This window comes from Nesoenas mayeri, assembly GCF_963082525.1.
Source record: "Nesoenas mayeri genome assembly, chromosome: 4".
In the NCBI taxonomy this organism is placed as follows: domain Eukaryota; kingdom Metazoa; phylum Chordata; class Aves; order Columbiformes; family Columbidae; genus Nesoenas; species Nesoenas mayeri.
The window spans coordinates 29,950,778-29,956,777 of NC_137540.1; positions in this window are offsets into that span (position 1 = coordinate 29,950,778).

Consider the following 6,000-nt stretch of genomic DNA (forward strand, 5'->3'; position numbering starts at 1 on the left):
CGCCGCGCGCCAATGGAGGCGGTCTCTTTGCGCACGCGCCCTACCGGATGCTGTTGTCGCGCCAGGGCAGGCTGCCTCCGCGCCCATTCCCGTTCTCAAAGCCGCTTTGCTGCCCCGCGCGGGGTGGGGGTGGGGGTGGGGACGGGGGCGGGGGCGGGGGCGGGGGCGGTGCAGTTCTTGCTTCATGGCAAATGGTGCATCAGTTACTCGTGTTTCTAAACGCTGCCAAACATTTACAGTCACCACAGGGGCTTGCAAGTTTTGCTTTAAAACGTTCCTGAAGGACTCAACAAGGAGCTCAAGTGACTGATTGAGAACAGAACCCCACAGTCTCCACATTACCTTCCATCATCAGCAAAATATAGCCCATAACCAGAATTTAAAAGGATGCTTTTTACCACACACTGGTGCCAAGCATCCAGGCACCAGATCTGGTTATCTCATCTTCTTTCTAAACACCAAGGGGAAGGCCAAAATCATGGTTCTGTGAAACTGAGGGGAATTTCACCTCTCATTTCACCAATGCCAATATTTTACTTCAGAACTGTCATCTCCCTGACAATTTCTTTAAAGGCTTTAGCTCTTTCACAATGAGAAATCTTCCCACATCCACACTGCAAAGCTGATTAATCCCTGCCAGTTATAAACAACCATAGGTAGATTTATTTCCAATGTTACTTTGGCCATCCGGTAATTCCTTGAGCGAATTGCTACAAAATGTTCAACTCTGAGTCTCACGGTTAATGTCCATTCCCAATGAAAAATACTACAAATACTATTTCAGAGGTAGCTGAGAGCAGTCCCCCCCTGGCAGCAGCCTATGAAAGAGCCAGTGTCGTAAGCAATAAAACCCAGTTTTTCTGCCATGACCTCCAGATGACATCCACCACAGTCAGGAGGCAACCTCATGGTTTGAATGTCTCCCTGGAGCAAACTGAGGAGCACGCTCTCACACACCTTACTAGAAAAGATCCTTTTAATCCCTTCAGTCTGTTTTCCTCCGTGATAATACACTGAGCAAAGAGTCGGCAGCATATGCTGACCTCAAATCGAGTATGAGACTTTACGCTTCCAGGTGCTGCTCTTTCCCCCCTCTCACTGGGGCAAGTTCTTTGATGCTGATATGGGGCAGATGGATGCTTCTCTTGCTCCTTGTCTTGTTGCTCCTTCTCTTCCTCATGTTTTTCCTCATTTTCTACCTCCTCGTGCTCTTACCTTTTCTTCTCTTCCATGTATTTTTATTCCTCATGCTTATTTTTCTGCCTCCAACTCCTCCTCCTATTCTTTTTTTTCCTCTTCTGTTCAGCCTGCTCTTCCTCCTTTTTCTTTCTCTTTTTCATGTTCTTCCTCTTTTTTCCACTCTCGCTCCTTGTCCTCCTCCTTGTGTTCTTCCTTCTCCTTATCCTCCTTCTGTTCTTCTTCCTCCTTGTTTTTCTTCCCAGTCCTCCTCCTGGTCTTGTTTCCCATCATCTTCCTTGTTCTGTTCTTCCTATTATTTCCCCTTTTCTTCTCCCTCTTCTCCTCTTCCTCTTTATTCCTCCTCCTTCTCATCTTGTTCCTCCTAGTCCTTCTGGTTTCATTTACCCTCCTCATTTTCCTCTTTACCCTTCTGCTCCTCTTCTGCCTTCTTTTCCTGTTCCTCCTTCCATTTCCTTTTCCTCCTTCTGTTGATCCCTTTTTTTCAGTGTATTTCCAATGGTTCCTCAAGTTTTTACTCCTTTTATTCCTCTTCATTTTGTCTTCTCCTCTTTATCCTCTTCCTCTCATTCTCCTCCTCCTGTTCTTACTCTACCTCAATCTGTTCTTCCTGTTCCTCTTGTCCCTCCTTCTCTTCTTCCTCTGACTCCTTAGTTTTGTTTTACTGTTCTTCCTATACCTCCTCCACTTTTGTTCTTTCTTTAACACCTTCTCCTCTTGGCCTTCTCCTCCTCTTCCTCCATTTTCCCTTCCTCTGGTTCCTCCTTTTTCTCCTCTTGTTCTTCCTTCTTCACCTCCTATTTCTCCTCTTCTTCCTTTTCCTTGTCATCCTTTTCTTTATACTTCTCATCCTTTTCTTTATCCTTCTCATCCTCTTTTCCTTCCAATCTTCTTCTTCCTGTTAATTTTCTTGTTCCTCCCATTCTGCTTCCTGTTCATTCTCCTACTATTCCTCCTGCTGGTCATCTTCCTCTTCTTCCTTCTCCTTTTCATATTCTTCTTCCTGTTATTACTCCTCCTGTGCCCTTTTTTTCTTATTAATCATGTTCTTCTTTGGGTAACAGCCCAAGAGATAGAAGCTGAAGCAGCATGTCCCTCTTGTGAAAACAGACAACAAGTGTTGGTTGTATTCAGTTGATCCTTATTTGCTTCCTGTTTAGGAGAATGGCAATCGTTTGTGTGTCTTCAGGACCTTGATAATGCTACTGTGTGGACACCACGCATGTGAAAGGCAGGTTTTGTGCAAGCTTGTGACTGCCCTTTCTCACAGAATCATAGAATGTCCTGAGTTGGAAGGGAATCCACAAGCATAATCAAGTCAAACTCTTGTCCCTACCTATGACAACCCTAAAATTCACAGCATGTGTCTGAAGGCGTTGTCCAATCACTTCTTGAACACTGTCAGGCTTGGGGCTGTGCCTGCCTCCCCTGGGGAGCCTGTTGCAGTGCTCTACCACCCTCTGGGTAAAGAACCTTTTCCTAATGTCCAACAGCAGCCTCCCCTGGCACATCTTCCCGTCATTCTCTTGGGTTCTATCACTGATCACCAAAGAGAAGAGATCAGTGCCAGCCCCTCCTCCTCCTCTTGTGAGGAAGCTGTAGACCGCAATGAGGTCTCCCCTCAGTCTCCTCCAGGCCGAACAAACCAAGTGACTTTAGCTGCTCCTCATACAGCTTCCCCTCCAAATCCTTCACCAACTTTGTAGACCTCTTCTGGACACCCTCTGGCAGTTTAATATCCTTTTTATCATGTGGCACAATGCTCCAGGTGAGGCCGCACAAGTGCAGAGCAGAGCAGGACAATCACCTCCCTTGCCCAGCTGGCAATGCTGTGTTTGATGCACCTCAGGACATGGTTGGGCCCCTTGGCTGCCAGGGCACACTGTTGCCTCATGTTAACTTGCCGTCGAACAGAACCCTGAGATCCCTCTCCGCAGAGATGCTTTCCAGCCTCTCGTCCCCGAGTCTCTATGTACAATCAGAGTTGCCGCATCCCTGGCACTTGCCCTTGTTGAACTTCATGTAGTTGGTGACTGCCCAGTTCTCCAGTTTGTCTAGATCCCTCTGCAGTGCCTCTCTGACCTGGAAAGTGTCAACAGCTCCTCCTAATTTTGTGTCATCGTCAAACTTAGTATTCCCGCAAGTACTGCATCGAAATCATTTATGAAGACATTAGAGAGTGCTGACCCTAAGATGGATCCCTGTGGAACCCCAGTGGTGATTGGTCACCAGCTCAACATAGCCCCGTTTACTAGAACACTTTGAGCCCAGCTTGTCAGCCAATTGCTCCCCCACTGCACTGGGACATCTGGACATCTTGTCCAGGAGGATACTATGAAAGACTGTATTGAATGCTTTACAGAAATCCAAAAAGATCACATCAAGAGGATTCCCTTGCTCAACTAAGTGGGTAACCTTGTCGTAGAAAGAAATTAGATTGGTCAAGCAAGACTTTCTCCTTAGGAACCTCTGCTGGCTGGGACCAATAACTGTTATTCAGGTGTTTTTTGATAACTCCCAGAATAATCTTCTCCATGATTTTGCCAGTCACAGAAGTGAGACTGACAGGCCTGTAGCTGCTAGGGTCATCCCTGTTGCCCTTCGTGTAGATTGAGATGTTTGCCAGCTTCCCATCAACTAGGACCTCTCCAAATTCTCAGGAGCATTGAAAAACCATGGAGAGTGGTCTCACTATGACATTAGACAGCTCTTTAAGTACCCTTGGATTAATGCCATCAGACCTCATCAACTTGTAGGGACCTAGCTGGACCAGCAAATCCCATACAAGTTCTGGATTGATTGGGAGTTTATCCTTCTCACAGCCATGGTTCTCTAGACCAGGGCTATGGGGGGCCCAGAGCCCATCTTTGGTATTGAAGACCAAAGTCAAGAAAGCATTTAACCTCTTGGCTTTGTCTATGTCCCTGTTTCTGAAAGTGACCATGCTCATCAATAGTAGACCAATGTTATTTCTGGCTTGTCTTTTTCCATTGCCGTGTTTTAAAAAACCCTTTTTATTGTTCCTCACAGTACTGGCCAGCAGCTTCAAGTCTAATTGAGCTTTGGCCCCAGGAGTTTCCTCCCTACAGTGGCGAGCAGCATCTCTGTAGTCTTCCCATGGTACCTGCCCTTGCTTTCACTGACCATATACTTACTCTTTTCACTGTAGTTCAAGAAGAAAAAAGCCCGTTTTACTTTTGACATTTTGGAATTGCCTGGTCTTGTACTTTTTGGAGGCGGTACTTAAAAAGCGACCAACACTGATGGACCCCAGAACCTTCAAAACTTCTTCCCAGGGGACCTTACTAAGTTGTTCTCTGAGCAACCTAAAGTCTGCTCTCCGCATATGCAGAATTGAGGTCTTGCTGGCAGTTTTCTTCCTGTTAGCATAGGTTTTAAACCTGACAGCTTCGTGGTCTGGCAAGCTGAAGTCCCCCATAAAAGCAATGGCCCATGACTTAGAGGCTTTGCTTAGTTCCTTAAAGAATAACTCATCAGTGTTGTTATGCTGGCTGGGAGGACTATAGTAGACACCCATGACGACATACACTTTATTTGTCTGTCCCTTAATCCTTATTCAGAGGCTCTCAACCTGACCATCACCAACTGCCAGCTCCATGCATTCCAGGCCCTCCACTACATACAGTGCCACCCCTCTGCCTCTGCTGCCCTGCATATCCCTTCTGAATACCCTGTAACCATCCCTCATGGCACACCAGTCGCAGGACTCATCCCACCAGGTTTCACTGATGCCAATTACATCATTTCCCTGGGACCAGGACAAGGCTTCTAGTTCATCTTGCTTTTTCCTCATGCTGCATGCATGAGTGTAGAAACACTTCAAGTGTGGTTGGTGGTGCCCTTCACCTCGTGGCACAGTCTGAAGAATCTCACTAGCATGCAGCTCCTCAAGCTTTGGCGTGCCAACCCGTTGCTCATCATTAACTAAACTGGTACTGCCCCCTTCCTCATTCTAATCTAGTTTAAAGCCTTATCAATCAGCCTTGCTAGCCCCTGAGCAAAACCCTTTTCCCCTTCTGAGAGAGGTGCATCCCATTGGATGTCAGTAGACCTGGTGAAGAACAGACCAACTTTTGGTTGAAAAACTCAGAGTTCCACCAGTGACACCGGTCTTGGAGCCATGTGTTGATCAGCTGGGCCTGCCTGTTGCATTCTGTATTCTTGCCTGCTACTGAAAGTACTGAGGAAAATACTACCTGATCACCTGATCCATTAAACAACTGCCCCAAGGATTTGAAATCCCTTTTGATTGCCTTTGGACTTTTCTTTGCTACATCTTCACTATCAACATGAAGAGCCAATAGCAGGTAAGGCCAGAGGACCTTACCAGCCCTGGGAGTTTTCTAGTCACATCTCTTACCCTGGCCCCAGGGAGGCAGCAGACTTCCTGTGGGGCTGGGCCAGGTCAGCATTTTTGCCTCTCTGTTCCCTTCAGAAGGGAATCACCTATGACAGCTACCCTTCTTTTTGTCTTAACATAAGTGATTTTGATGAGTTTGATGTGTTTCATTTGGGGTATAGATTGTCTAGACAACTTGTCCATCCCAGAAGGGCCTTCATCTGCAACGTGAGTTGTCTGCCCATCCAATTCCAGGGCCTTGTACCTGTTGTATACGGGTATTTGGGAAGGTGAGGCAGGCTAAGGGTGTATTTGCCTGCTGCCCTGAGTAGTAACCTGTTTCTGTTTTCCCCCATCTCTTGGGTTTCCCCTTTCAGCCTGGTGGTGAGACAGTAGGGAGTCATTTGTCTTTAGTGCCATGGTCAGCTTCTGCACCTGCCTCA